This window comes from Benincasa hispida, chromosome 5 (assembly GCF_027475165.1).
Source record: "Benincasa hispida cultivar pf3 chromosome 5, pf3_genome.v1.1, whole genome shotgun sequence".
In the NCBI taxonomy this organism is placed as follows: Eukaryota; Viridiplantae; Streptophyta; class Magnoliopsida; order Cucurbitales; family Cucurbitaceae; genus Benincasa; species Benincasa hispida.
The window spans coordinates 31113207-31129390 of NC_143482.1; the positions used below are offsets into that span (position 1 = coordinate 31113207).

The window sequence follows — 16184 nt, forward strand, 5'->3', positions numbered from 1 at the left end:
ATGCCAGTTGAGTATCAACCTCAAAATTTACAACAGTTTAATGGAAAGGGCAATCTGAAACAATATGTTGCTCACTTCATTGAAACCTGCGAAAATGTAAAAACAGAAGGTGACCAGCTAGTCAAGAAATTTGTCCTTACCTTGAAAGGAAATGTATTTGATTAGTATACTGCTCTAGATCCGGAAGCGATTGACAGTAGTAAACAATTGGAAAGAGAGTTCCTCAACTGATTCTACAGCACAAAGCGCACCGTTAGCATGATGGAGCTGATGAATACAAAATAGTGGAAGGGAGAGCCAGTCAATGATTACATCAGCTGGTAGAGAGCTCTGAGTCTAAATTGCAAAGATAGACTCACAGAATTATCTGAAGTGGAGATGTGCATTCAAGGCATGCACTGGAAACTTCTCTACATTCTGCAAGGGATAAAGCCTCGTACATTTAAGGAGTTGGCAACACGCGCTCATGATATGGAGCTGAGATCAATAGAGAAACTAAAGATTTCCTAGTCCCTGAAGGGAAAAAACACAAGAATGAAGCTAAGGACACTGAAATGATTGTGGATAGTGCCACAAGAGAATCAATGATCGTTTAGTGACCTTGCTAAAATTTTCCTCCAACGAAAAAGAAAAAGGTTTGAAAGAAAGCATGATGACGACCAGAAGCATCGTCCAACTCTCAAAGAAATATTGGAGAAGGTTTACAATTCCATGATTTTGATGTGGCAGACATGTTCAAGCAACTGCTAGAGAAGAAACTTATTCAATTGCCGGAATGCCAACGACAGAAACAAGTAGGAAAAGTAGACGATCCTAACTACTGTAAGTATCACCAAGTCGTTAACCACCTAGTGGAAATGTGCTCCGTGGTGAAGGAGTGAATTCTAAAGTTGGCTCGTGAAAAGAAGATTGAGCTAGATTTGGATGAAGTAGCTCAGACAAATCACGCTACAGTAGCGGTAGCTTCAAGTGTTCTAAGGCCGACTACATTTTATGATCAGTGTTCTAACATCGACTACATTTCAACATAGATTATGCTACAGTAGCGGGCGTGTCCATCAAAATTAAGAAGAGGAAGCAAGACTAAAAAGAACAAAAAAAAAAGGCATGGAAGCCTAAGATCATTTAGAAAGAAGACATCGACTTCCCCCGACTTCCTCGATCGGTAACTTTGGCAAAATTCCTCCCAAAATGTTTCATCGATAACCGTTCAGAGGAAGTATTACAAGTTATTGCGTGTCATGCTATTGGCATAGTAGAAGTCGACAACAGTCATATAACTGCTAAAGAAGTTGACAACTCAAAAGAAAAGGAGCAAAGAGTTTCTGTCTTCGATCGTATCAAGCCTTCAACTACTCAATCTTTAGTTTTCAAAATATTGAGTATGGACAGGATGAAAGAAGGAAACCAATATCCAATGACTACTTCTATTAGAACTTCATCCTTAAAAGGCTAAGTATCTTCACATTAAAGAAAGATCGACCTTCAACATCTACTTTTGATCATCATAAGATGGCAAGTGATCAACATAAAAGCAAGATGAAAACCTTAAAGGTAAGACCATTTCATGAAGAAAAGAATGACAAAAAGATTCACAGTCGTATCATTTCATGCATGAAGAGGAAGTTGTCTGTTGATATAAATACAGAAGGTTCCTTGATGTTGAAACCAAAACTCATCTTATTAACAAATCCTACAAATGCAGAGGATGACTAAAGCCATGATGAAATTAGAGCTTTTGAAATTTAAATATAGAAGCTTCTAATCATAAGAGCCTAAACTGCATGGTGCTTCTGGCCCACATGAGTTTAAAAGGTGAATGATCCAAAAAAATCTCTTATTGAACTACATTATGACTTGATCCCTGTCATTGTAAAGGGTACATAAGTAGCGCGAAGGAAACTTCAAGTTCAGTCCAGTAAAAAAAAGAATACAACACTTGAACTACGTCATAATTTGTAGAGAGTATGTAGGCAACTTAAAGAAATTTAAGTTTAGTCCATAAAAAAAGGGGTATCACATCCACCTAAGTGTGACACTACAAGATTGATGTTGTTCATTTCCATCATAGAATGACACTCAAAATTGAAGATGTACATCCATACTGGGGGCAACACAACAAATTAAAGACGTTCATCCCTTGTGAGGACGCAATACAATAGATTATAAACACACATTGTGGATGGCATTTCACTTCCCTTTTGAAGTCAAATTCGGATTCTTCGTTAGTGCTTCTCCATCTTTAAGTTCAAAGGCTTCATCGATGGTCCTCCATCTTCAAGTTAAGAGGTTTCATTAATGCTTCATCTTCATGTTCAAGTATAAAGGCTTCGCAATGTCATCTTCATGCTCAAAGTCACGAAGTCAAGCTTAATGCGAAAGATTCATCGATGGTTCGTCAAACTCACATGTGGAGGATTCATTGATGCTTCATCAAACTCAAATGTGGAGGATTCGCCGATGCTTCGTCAAACTCAAGTGTAGAGGATTCATCGATGCTTCATCAAGCTAAAATGTGGAATATTCATCGATGCTTCGTGTCACTCAAATGCGATGGATTCACCCATGCTTTGTCAAGCTCAAGTTCGATGGTTTCACCGATGCTTCGCCATCTTCAAGTTTAGAGGCTAAGGAACTGTGTCCTAACACACCTCAAGAGGGTGAGGCTATGAAATGAATTCCATATGCATCAATAGTAGAAAGTTTAATGTATACCATATTGTGTACTCATCCCAGCATATGCTATGTAATTGGAATTGTCAGCAGATATCAGTCAAATCCTTATATAGTTTGAGGAGTACCATTAAAAACATCCTCAAGTATCTTTGGAGAATGAGGGACTATATGCTTGTATATGGTGCTAAGGATATGATCTTTACTGGATACATTGATTCTGACTTTGAGACCGATATAGATTTTGGAAAATCTACTTCAGTGTTAGTATTCACTTAAACAGAGGAGCTATAGTTTGGAGGACTATCAAGCAAAGTAGTATTGTTGACTTCACCATAGGAGCAGAGTATTTATACCGAAGAGACGTGATTGTCATGCAGATTGCCTTTGAAGACAACTTGGCTAATCCATTTACAAAGGCCCTCTCAGCTAAAGTGTTCGAGGGTCACCTAGTGGGACTAAAACTGCGAAATAGATACAACTAAAGCAAGTGGAAGAAGTATTGGGTATCTGATGCCCTAGCTTATTCTATCTATTCTCTCATTACTCGACATTGTATATATATTCTTATATATATGTAAAATCCACTTGAGCTTTAGTCCAAGTGGGAGTTTATTGGGTTGTATGTCCTAAACCTCACAGTTTGTAATGTTAAATGTATTCTATGAATATGTGAATTGAATATATGAATTGCACTTGTAAAGTCTAAATCTTATAAACTAAAGATCCTTGGCTATACTATGAATACATTAACTTTATGTTGAGTGCATCAAGTTCAATAAATAGCCAAAATGATCTATAGTATATGAATAAGGTTGGGTACCTTATTCTTGTAACACTAGGGAATGCGGCCCATTCTGTAGTTCTTACAATTTGTTATAAAATGCTACAAACGAAGTGATCCAGATTCGTTCATGTATTGATATGAGGAGTGGGGACATCCTATGCAATGAGTTTACATAAGATCGGACCAAGAATTAAGTCACTCTTACTTTATGACGTTGTTTACTATTTAAGACCGACTATTTCAAAGCGATGACTTAGGTAACTTGACCTTAATCCTAAGCTAACTATGAACTCCTCTTTATTCGGGATTATCTTTAGATTTGCATGGGTAAGGGTTGGCTCAATAGTGCCGTCTTAATAAGCCTCCCATTTTAGGGGTAAGACCGAGTAGATAGCTGGGGACATAGGGTGCAAGACGGAATTCACTCTCACTCGCTTTTAGGGATAGTAAAGAGGTTGTTCCCTTAAGTGTTGACTCTGGGTCTTGAACAAGGGGCTCCACCCTCTCATTGGTCTGAGAGGGACTCGGTTTAATGATTGGATAACAAACCAATTGTTCGTTAGAGGATCAATGGGATTTAAGGAGCAAGATGTAATCTCGGGGCTAAAACAGCTTTTGACCCAGTTGTTATTACGAACAACCTATGAAGGGTTAACTTACTAATCATGGTTATTTCGAGTGGACATAATCTATCTACAATGAGGGAAGTGCAACTACTGGGTTTTAGTGGAGTGTCACCGTAGTTAACGAATGGTGGTTAATTAGGTTAAAGAGTTAAGCTGGTTAATCACAGATCGTTGGAGTCCATGATCTGAAGGTTCATGAGGTCCCCCTACTAGCTCATATCGAACTAAACTTTAGAATAGTATGGTGAACGAATTTGAAGTGTTCAAATTTGGTTTTTGGAGCAAAGTGTTAAATATATGCGATATATTTAACCTAATGTTTAATTGTGAATTAAACATAAAGAGAGAGAAAATTAGAGATATTTAAATAAGATTTAAATATCAAGAATATGAATGGACATCATATAAATTCGGATAAGTGCTAGATTTATATTAAATTAATTAGTAAAATTGTTTATTAATTATTTAATATTAATTTAATTTTAAAATATTATTATTAGAATTAATTTTGAAATTAAATGGATTTGGTCAAAATTGCATTATAAGTCAATTTGTTGACTATGTCAAAAATGCAATGGAAGTCAAATTGTTGATTTTTTATTTTTGAAAGTAAAATTATAGCTCAAGGTTATTGACAATTTGAAGGCGTTGATTTGGATGAAACCATAGCTCTTGTGGCAAGGCTAGAAGTCATTCTCCTCCTTTTGGGAATTTCATCTCTCTTAAAATTTAGGTTATATCAAATAGATGTCAAAAGTGCCTTTGTGAATGGGTACTTGAATGAAGAAATATATGTGGAGCATGCAAAAGAGTTTGTTGATCCCCTTGTCTTGAGTATCTGCACAAACTCAAGAAAGCCCTTTATGATCTAAAACAAGCTTCGTGATCACCTAACTGACTTTCTTGCCAAGAATGATTACTGTTGAGGAGGAGTTGATAAGACCTTAGTTATTTAAAAATCTTAAGGAAATCTCATAATCACTTAAATTTATGTGGATGATATTGTTTTTGGAGGGCACCAATAGATGATAGATCTATTTGTACAACAAGTGAAAATGAGTTTGAAATGAGCATGTTACGGTAGCTGACTTACTTCTTGGGATTTTAGATTAAACAATTGTTTGACGACATATTTGTTTCCTAAATAATAATGCAAAGAATATTGCCAAGAAGTTTGGTTTAGAAGAATCTAGTATAAAACACACTCCAGCTTCCATTCATGCTAAGCTTTCTAAAGATACGGAAGGTACTAAGGATGATGAAAACTTCTATTGCAGTATTATTGGAACCTTATTGTATCTCACTGCTAATATACCAGATATAGCATTTGTTGTAAGTGTTTGTGCTAGATATCAATCTTTTCTCAGGTCTAATCTCTTACTCGGTGCCAAAAGGATAATCGAGTGCATCAGTTGCACTTATGATTATGGATTGTTATACTCCTTTGACACTAACAACTTTCTTATTGGTTATTATGATGCAAATTGGGCGGCAGCTTAGAGGACAGAAAAAGCACCTCAAATGGATGTTTCTTCCTAGGTAATAATATGATCTCTTGGTTTAGTATGAAACATAACTATGTTTCTTTGTCTATAGCTGAAGCAGAATATATTGCGGTGGGAAGCAGTTTTATACACAATTACTATAGATAAAGTGAATGTTAAAGGAATATGATGTTTCACATGATGCTAAGACATTGTACTGCGATAACCTGAGTATGATAAGTATCTTGAAAAAACAATTGTTCAACATGGCAGAATGAATCACATTGATATTCGACATCACTTACTTACATAATTAGTTGAGAACAAGTAAATTGTTTTGGAGATATTTGCACTGATGATCAAATTACAAATGTTTTTACCAAAGCCCTTGACACAATCTAGTTTGAATTCCTCGGAGTTGCCTTAGGCTTATGCAAGTCAATTTTGTAGCAACTAATTCTCTTTAAAACGGAAAACAATGTCTGAGCTGCCAATTATTCAAGGTCCAAGTGACTTTGGAGTGATGAATTCGCATTAATGACGACAATTGGCCTTCCAAGCATTGGTAAGTGGTTTTTTATTTCAAATTTTAAATTAAATCACGTTATATGGTAGTTGCAATCTGATAGGTTTCAAGTGACATCTTGCCCCCTGATGTTTCTGCTGGTGGGAAATTTATGTGAGATATAACTAGATATGAAATAAACAAAATTATACACTATTATAGAAATTGGATTACGTGATGTTTTTTCAATGTTAAATGAAGGATATATCGGATGTTTATAAAAGCGTCGAGTATTCGACTGTCAAGTATAATGTGATAATTTGACTTTGAAAAAACGTCAAGAAAAATGTTTTTGGATATAATTTTCGTGTCAACAAAGATAATACACTTGATAATTGTGGTATGTCAAGTTTATTGATTCTCACTTTACAGGTTAGAGCCAAATAAGTAATCAATCAAAATAAAGAGATAAGGAAAAAAGAGAAGGCCATCGAAAAATATACTGGTTTGTCTCAAACTCGGGACTACGTCCAATTTTCTGCAACTACTAGATCAACTATGATGGAGATTGGAAAGACAACAAAACTCACGTTTATAAATCACTCCTAAAAAATCCAAACAATAATTATTTGAATCTAGTACCGCAATTCGACAACTTGGAATAGATAATAAGAGAAACCCCCATCCAAAAAAGAAAAAAGAAAAATACGCAAGGATAAAATAGCTCTTTGCTCTTGGCACTTTCTTTTTTCATTCTTCAAATGTAAACATATATTTATATAGGTGTGATGCTGTTGATTTATGGGTCAAGCCCAATAACATTAAAGAAACAAATCGTGTATCCGGTACACAAGTTCCTATTGCTCTTACGTGCAGATTACCAATGTAGCAGTCATACAACGTTGACTAAGAGTAATCGTGTACCCGGTACACGATTACCTTAAGTCATGTATCGGGTACACGATTTCCTTCTCCATTAAACCGTTGTGGTTCTTCTTATTCCTCCAAAAACTTCGATCTTCCTCCGTCCAAACATCGTCTCAAAACCTCCGCTTTGCCTTATTTTCTCTTGTTGCTGCCACCGTGAGTCGATCTATCGAAGGATTTTCTTCATCCGAAGCATTTTCTTTGACTGAGGTAAAATTTTTCTTTAATTTTTCCCAATATATGTATTTTCTTATAAAAATGATGATCAAGTTCGAAAATGTATAGTTTATGGATCCATGATTTAAATGTATAGTCTTCATATATATATCATTTTGTTTGCATTTGGGCTGAAATTAATGTGTAGTTTATAGATCCATGATTTATTTTTGGATATATGTTGAACTTAGAAATTAGATTTTGATGGGCTATTTTTCTGGATGATTATGTTGGCCTATTTGTTGGACTATTTTTTTTTTTCATGATTAATTTGTTGGATGATTATGGATTTGTTTGGTTGAACTTAGAAATATATGTATATGTTTATAAAAAATGAAGATTGCTTTATATATATATTATTTTTTTGTATTTGGGCTGAATTAAATCTATGATTCATGGATTTATTATTTTATTTTTATTTGGGTTGATTTAAATGTATAGTTTATGGATCTTAGATTTGAGTTGATTTAAATGTATAATATTTAGATTTTATATGTTGAACTTAGATGAATTTTGTTGGGTTGACATATTAACATATTTTTTTGTCAACTATAACAGTTGAAAAAATCATAATAAATATGTTGATGATTTAGTTATTCTTGAACCTAGAAATGATGGAGACAGTGATATTTATGTTGAAGTTGATGAATTATTTGGAAACGATAGTAGTGGGGAACATGATATTTAGTTGGTATCGTCGGATTTGTTCAATCAAATAGATTGAGAAATTACAAATTCAACATGTGAACTATGGTCTACTTTGGAGGAAAGGAGTATAGGTGTAGATAATTGTAGTTTAGTTTAGAATGGAATGTTGTTAAAGAAGATTTACAGCTTGCTGTAAAAAAAATATTGTATGACAAAACACAACGAGATTATTGTAGTTGAATCAAATCAAGATCTTTGGATTGTCAGATGTAAATCATGGAGGGATGGTTGTGATTGGAGGTTACGGGCATGTTGGCGTAAAACTCATGGGATGTTCGAAATCATAAAACTTCAAGGGGAATACTCATGTTTATTTTCAGAATTGACACAGAATCATTCACAACTTGATTCAAATTTTATGAGTATCGAAATCCAAAATTTGGTTAGAAATTATCCTGGGGTACATGTGGCCGTACTCCAAGAAGCAATTAAAAAACAATACGGCTATAATGTTAATTATAGACGAGTGTGTCAAAACAAGAGAAAATCGTTGATTGCTGTGTTTGGTGATTGGGATAAATCATATTCAGAGCTTCCTTGTTGGTTGAGTGCTCTTGTTCATTACAATCAAGGAACACGAACAAATTGGTATTTTCTTCCGTCTGATGTGCCATATACGACTATTTTTTGTCGAGCTTTTTGGTCCTTCAGTCCTTCAAGAGAAGGGTTCAAAAATTGTAGGCCATTAATCCAGATCGATGGAACTCATCTCTTCGGAATGTATAAGGGAAAATTATTGACCGCCTTATCTATTGATGCAAACGGGCATATATTTTCCCTTACTTTTGCTATTGTTGAAGGTGAAAATTCGTCTAGTTGGTCATGGTTTTTGTGGGCATTGCGTGAATATGTTACCCAAAGAGATGGTGTTGCTTGATTTCTGATAGACATAAGGACATTCTTGCTGAAATTAATAATGAGAAAATTGGTTGGAGTGAACCTAGAGCGTACTATCGATATTATCTTCGCCATGTTGCCAATAATTTCAATACGAAATACAAATCAAAGTAACTAAAAGATTTGGTGTTTTAGATAAGAAATCAACACCAAAGGCGCAAGTTCATTCGGTGCATGAAAGAATTGAAACAATTGAACCCTGACTACCTTGAATATTTTTCAGATATTCACTTGGAAAAAATGGACCCAATCACATGAATGGGTGGATGACAAGCAATTAATGCATGAATGGTGTTTTCAAAGGTGCTACAATGTTACCAATTACTTCTTTGGTTAGGCTAACTTTTATCGCACAATAGTGTATTTTGAACGTCAAAGACAAGAAGTTAGTGAAACACTCGATCGTGGAGACATGTATACAAAATATGACCTGAGAAAACTTAAGAGGTGGGAAAAACGAGCATCTGCACATACGATGAAATTTATTGACAAGGAAATCAAAATTTGAAAGTATAAATTGACATAAGTATGATTTCTCCCTAGAAATGACAACACATACAAGTTTTGGGCTTGAAAGAAGGAACATGTTCTTGTAATAAGTGGCAGTCATTCAAGATTCCATGCTCTCATGTAATTGTAGTTTGTAATTACATGCATTTGACATACATACCACTTATTGGTGAATGCTACAAATTGTCCAATATCAAACGATGTATTGAAGTTCGCTTCCATCCAATAGAACACCTAGATTATTGGCCCAAATTATCATTTACAGAAGTTCGTCCGAATGCGAACTTACTAAGAGAACAAGGTCGACCAAAAAGTACGTGCATTCATAATGAAATGGATTGGAGAAAAGTAAGCCAAAAAGTTCGATGTACAATTTGTAAGAGAGAAGGACATAACAGACGTACTTGTCCACCATGTACATTAGGTGCTTCGTTTTCAGGTCATTAGGTGTATCTTTTATGTACTTATAGTTTTTATGTAATTGTATATTTTATGTACTTGTATTTTTCATGTAATTGTATCTTTTATGTAATTATATTTATTTATGTAATTGTATATTTTATGTACTTGTATTTTTCATGTAATTGTATCTTTTACATACTTATATTTTTAATGTAATAGTTTAATTTTATGTAATTGTACTTTTTACGTAATGATTTATTTTTCATGTAATTCTATCTTTTTATGTACTTTTTATTTATCTTTTATGTGATGGATTTTATTATGTAATATAATTTGAACTTCTTATGTAGTGGAACCTGGTCCTTCTAATCCCATACAACTATATCAACAAAATACACATCATTCACAATCGGTATGGGATACTTCTTCTACAGTAGTTTTGAGTTGTCGGAGAAGGGAGGCATCTGCATAACATACTATCCCATTTGATCATTGCATTATTCCCTATGTTGAACAGGCAGATTTTCTTGGGGTTACATAAATAAGATTTATCAAGTTTGATTGGCACCTCATTACTTCTCCAATTGAGCGTTGGAGACCAAAAACCCACAAATTTCACCTGCTTTGTGGAGAATGTAGAATCACGCTGCACGATGTTGACATACAGTTTGGGTTACGAGTGGATGGACAATTATTGATAGGTTCACTACAATATGATTGGAAGAATGTTTATGAAGAGCTATTAGGCGTTCTACCAGATGTACTGAAAGGATCAAGATTGAGTATCCCTTAGTTGGCGTCTCAGTTTCCAAAATTACCTCCCAATGCCGACAACATTAGCATATGTAGGTATGCACGAGCATACATGATGCAGCTTATTGGAGGATTTTTGTTCGCTGACAAGTCAAATAATCTAGTGCATCTCATGTTCCTCCCGCTACTGTCTGATTTCGAGCATGTTGGTACGTATTCGTGGAGTGGTGCATGTCTTGCATGGTTGTTTAGAGAACTTAAAATTTTATAGCAATGTTTGTAGCAATAAAAAATGCTATTAAAAGTCGATCATAACATTCTTTTATAAAAAATTGTTAGGGAAAGTATATCATAGCATTTTTCTAATGTTATAAAAAGTTTTAATAAAACTAAAATTATGCAATCGAAAGTGAACTTTCGTAGTTTCTCTTATAGTGTTGAAAAAATGCTATAAAATGTAAAAGACTTTTAATAACATCAGCTACAACAACATGCCTAAAAACGCTGTAGAAAGTCTTTCATAGTATTTTTTTTATTGCTATGAAATATGCTATAAGGTACCGTTTGGATCAAAAATATTGTTTCATGGATATAACAATTAAATATCTGGGATTTGAATGTTTGGGTTTTATAAGTTTTGGATAATTAATGTTTGTGTTTGGATATGATGCCCAATTAATGTCTAGAAGTTAAGTATGCATGTTCAATTTACCAATGTTCTACATAGAAACTAAAATTAAATACAAAAGACTAATTATTGTAGTCATCAAATAAATTTAGTATAATTTAATCAAAAAAGATAAAAATAAATGAATACTTTTAAATTAAACGTCTTTAATTAATTTAAATTAATTAATATAAATAATCAAATAATTATAAAATAATTAGAATATTAATAATCATCATAATAATATTTTATACTAAATGGTTTAGATAGTATAAAATATGAATGGTAAAGATATTTGTTGAAATTTATTAAATCTAATTAATATATTTATATTTAATAGTTAATTAAAATTTATAATAATGAGTATTTGAAATTAATTTATGAACTAAATAAGTTATATTTTTACTGGTCATCTCCCAAGGATAAAAAAAATCTCGAACTTTAACAAGATATTTAAAAACCCATGTAAAATGAGTTTTGAAGTTCTCTGAATAATAATATGAATATTTTTAATGGATAGTAAAATAAGAGAAAAAATCTAAAAATATATTACCTTTTTAAAATATTTAAAAATATGGAAGTATTGACTAGTTAATCTTTGAATTTTTTGTAATTTCCAATTTCACCCTCCCTTATCTTATTGTACACTTTCTTCTTCTTCTTCTTTTTTCTTATTTTCTTTCTTTTCTTCAGTTTGGGTTTCTTTCATTTCTCCACTTTATGCTTCTTTCTTTTATTTTTTTTTTATTTCATTTTCTTTCTATCGTTTATGCTTCTTCCAATTTTCTTTTCTTTCTCCAGTTTTTGCTTCTTCTCTTTCTTTCTTTTCTTTTCTTTTTTTTTTTTTTAATTTTCTTTCCTTTATCTGATTTTTTCTTTGTCCCTTTTTCATAAGAATTATGAGGCTGAGTTTCGTACCCAAGACTTGAAAGTATCCAATTCATAAGTGACATAACACCAAAAAGTGAATCATCAAATTTGATTATTATAACGAAACATTAAATATAAATAGCAAATGAAAACAGATTTGAAAGAAACTACTTTTTCTAGTCCACAATTTGCACCAGAAACATTTCTTAAAGGTTTCAAATAAGAAACGAGAATAGTTATTAAACAGGTTTATTTCTCAAAAATTGAGAAATGTGGACGATATTAAACAGGCTAATAGTACTTTTTTTTCATTTTTTATAGGACTTTAAGAGTATGATGTCTATCAAAAATAAACTTTAAAAAGTGGCATAGATGGCCCAAAATGTAGTGTACAAATTGAAATATTTGTGTATTTGTGTACCATAATATTTGTGTATTGATAGTAACAATTATTAGTGACATTAGTGATATAACTTAGAAAGATATCAATCATATTAATGTATTAGTGATATAGAATTTAGGTAGATATTATTGGTAGAAGTCTATCAGTGGTAACCACTAATATTTTCTATTATCGATAGCTTAATCTTTGATGGTTTTTTTCACAATTAATATCCACTTATAGAAGTCTATCACTGATAGCTAAATGAATGAACTTAATTAGTAAAGTTTAATCTCAAACTAAAGTGTAAGTGAAAGGTCTAGAAGTTCCCACTACTAGCATGTTATGAGTGATACCGATAATATGTTATATGATGGTAAAAAGGAATAACAGAAATTATCTCTAATAACATGTTATCAATGATAGAAGCTATCACCAATATCTACGATATTAGTGATATCAGTGATAAAATTGAGGTAATATCTATTTATTGATGATATCAATGATACAAAAGTCTATCATTGATATCCATTGCTAAAAGTTATCAGTGATAGCCAGTGATTGAAGCTATGAATGATAGTCATAGCTATCAATGATATCGTATACTAGTGATATGACTTAAAAATATATCAATAAAATGATGATATTGATGATATTGATGATATGACTTAGGTAAATATCAGAGATTGTAACTATAGAGCTCTTAGGTGTTAATAGACATCTATCACTTACAGCTTCAAATGTTAAATTTTAAAAGATGATAACTTCCTTTCAAAAGTTGATAACTACTTAAAAAAGTCTATCATTGTTATCTGCTGATAGCCTTAGGTGTTAATATTTCAACTTTGATTCCAATTAATTAAAGTGTATAAATGATAAGCCATTGAAAACTGATAGCACATTTCAAGTGTTACTATTTTAAGGTTATATTATTATTTTCTCAAATTGAAAACTATCACTAATAGCAAATATCAATGATAGCAACTAATAATAGCTATCAATGGCTATCACTGATAGCTACTATTTGTTTTTATCGTTCATAGATGTTATCAGTGATAGTTTTCAATATGAGAAAATCTGAAAAAGAAACGTGAAATAATGGGTTGCACGAGGGATTTTTAGTACTTTACCTATATAACTATCATTGATAACTACTATTAGTGATATCTGCCGCTAATTTTATACCATATCCCTAATATGTTTATCTCTGTTCTACATTTTTTTTATATATATTTTGGGTCTAATTGTTATTTGTGGAAATCCCCAATAATATTTGGGTAAAAAAAAAAATCTTTGAGACAATCAAGAATATTAAATGAAATGTCTATCTGAAATCCCATTGGAAAATTTGTGATACAAACAAGACCTAAAATACATCCTATAGCGTTTTTAACTAACACTATGAAAGTTTCCGTAGCTATAAATTTAAGCTATTGAAAATAAATTTTTTATAGCATTAAAGAAACGCTATGGAAAGTCATGAACTTTCAATAACATGGACTACGATAGCGTTTAAAAACGTTATAAAAAATCTACGATAGCTCTTTTTAATGCTATTGTAAGTGATATTTGTTGCAGTAGAATTGTTTTTACAGATAAGTACAACATTGTAATTGTTTTACTTTATATTAATGAATTTATCTTTCATGGACACAGTACTACAGACGTGTATTTTAACGCTAATATTGTTTTACTTTACAACATTGTATTTTATCGAACTGAGTTACCAATTTTTTAGTTACATCTATATTTTTGCTCTCTACCTTTATCTGTATTGTTTTGTAAAAGTGTTACAACATTGTTCTTAATATTCATGACTGTCCACTAAATTACTTTCATAAAAGGGATGGTTAGTCTAAACATTGAAATTTATAAATTTTAGGTGTGTCAATGAATAAATTGTAGTAGTAAAATGGTTTGTTTGTAAAAAAATAATATTTAGAAATCGAAACGAATGAAATAGAAATAGAATTCATTTTACACCGTGTGAATTTTAAATTCTGTAAATGGAGGCTGCAATATTTGGCAGACATGAATATATTTTTTTGGTTTTTAATAAAAAATTAAATTAAATTAAATTACAATTTGGGCAGCTATAGTTATTCCGGGCAGGCGTAGCAAATATACACAATACATGATTCTTTTCCCTATTTTCAGATTTTATTTTATTTTATTTATTTATTTTTTTTTTTTGCATCAAAACGAAAATTATTGGTTGAAAGAATATTTAGAATTTAAAATCATTATAATTCATAAAATAAAAAAAAAATAGAATTCACTTAGTTTTAACTGTGATGCGTTTGTTGAAGTTAAGGTGTGATATTATTTAGCACATGAATATGGATAAGAAAGAAATTAAGTATTATATTATACAAATTAAATTACAACTTGGGCAGCTATTATGAATTTATAGTTTATATATATGTCAATTAAATTCCATGGTCAACTTAGAAAATGACAAATTAAGCATTTTAAATATTTATTTGGGTTATATTGTAAATAAACTAAACTGGCAGCCCCATAGAAATTGGCTTAGCCAAACTCATGAATTTTTGCTATTTTTCCAACAAGTATAAGTAGGGAGGCAACACATGTGATTTTCAACATAACTCACAATATTGATTATTAGCAATAGAAGAAATATCTTGAAATTAATTAAATGGCATTCATCCAAGCAACCCTCTTCACATTTGCTTTGCTATTGTCCTCGAGTAAGATTTACATAATACTACCTTTTTTTTGTGTGTTTTAATGTTTTTCTCTTTACGTCTTGAATTTGATAATTGACAATTTTGTTAAACAGGTAATGCCGCTATAATTGTGATTAAAAATAATTGTAGACATACGATATGGCCCGCAACATTAACTAGTGGCAGCGCACAAAGCCAATTATCTGCCACTGGATTTGGATTAGCTTATGAAGAGAATGAGATTATAAATGTTCCTACACCATGGACTGGTAGAATTTGGGTTTGAACAGGTTGCACCATAGATGACTCTTCGAGATTTTCTTGTGAAACTGGAGATTGTGCCACTGGCTCCGTATTTTGCAATGGCGCTGGAGGAATTCCGCTAACTACGTTAGCTGAATTCACATTAGCTCAAAATTGAGGCACAGATTTCTACGATATCAGCCTCATTGACGGCTTCAATTTACCTGCTTCTATAACTCCAAATGGTGGAACAGGACAATGTGTATCGCCCAAATGTTCTTCAGATGTGAATATGGTGTGTCCATCCGATTTGATTGTCCAAGGGAAAAATGAGGTTATTGGCTGTAAGAGTTCCTGTCTCGCATATAACCGACCAGAGGATTGTTGCACGGCTGAATTTAGCGACCCAAAAATATGTCAACCTAGCATCTCTGCCGAGATCTTCGAGGAAGAATGCCCACACGCTTACAGCTATGCTTATGACGATGAAAATAGCACTTTCACTTGCACCAGTACAACCAACTATGATGTTACCTTTTGCCCATGACCACATACTCACACACCACAATAATCATATATATTTCTAAAATCATTTTTATTATCATTTTGGATAAAATAATCAGCGATATCATGAATATTGTTCAAGCCCACAACGTGCCATGAAATTAATTATGTATACTTTTCCTCCTATACATTCTATGTCTCACACCTTGCTTCTTTACATAACTTCTCTTCTTCCAAACCCACAACATGCATACACTAATATAATCTACTATGTTTCTAACGATCATCTTTTTCTGAATAAAATATACTAAACCCATTGGTCCTTAAGTTTAACGATGTT

The 16184-nt window shown here is 32.3% G+C and overlaps 1 pseudogene; it reads left to right on the plus strand.

Moving 5' to 3' along the window:
* On the plus strand, nt 1-15981 carry LOC120077464 (thaumatin-like protein 1b pseudogene; annotated as a pseudogene).
* The last annotated feature ends 203 nt before the right edge of the window (nt 15982-16184 follow it).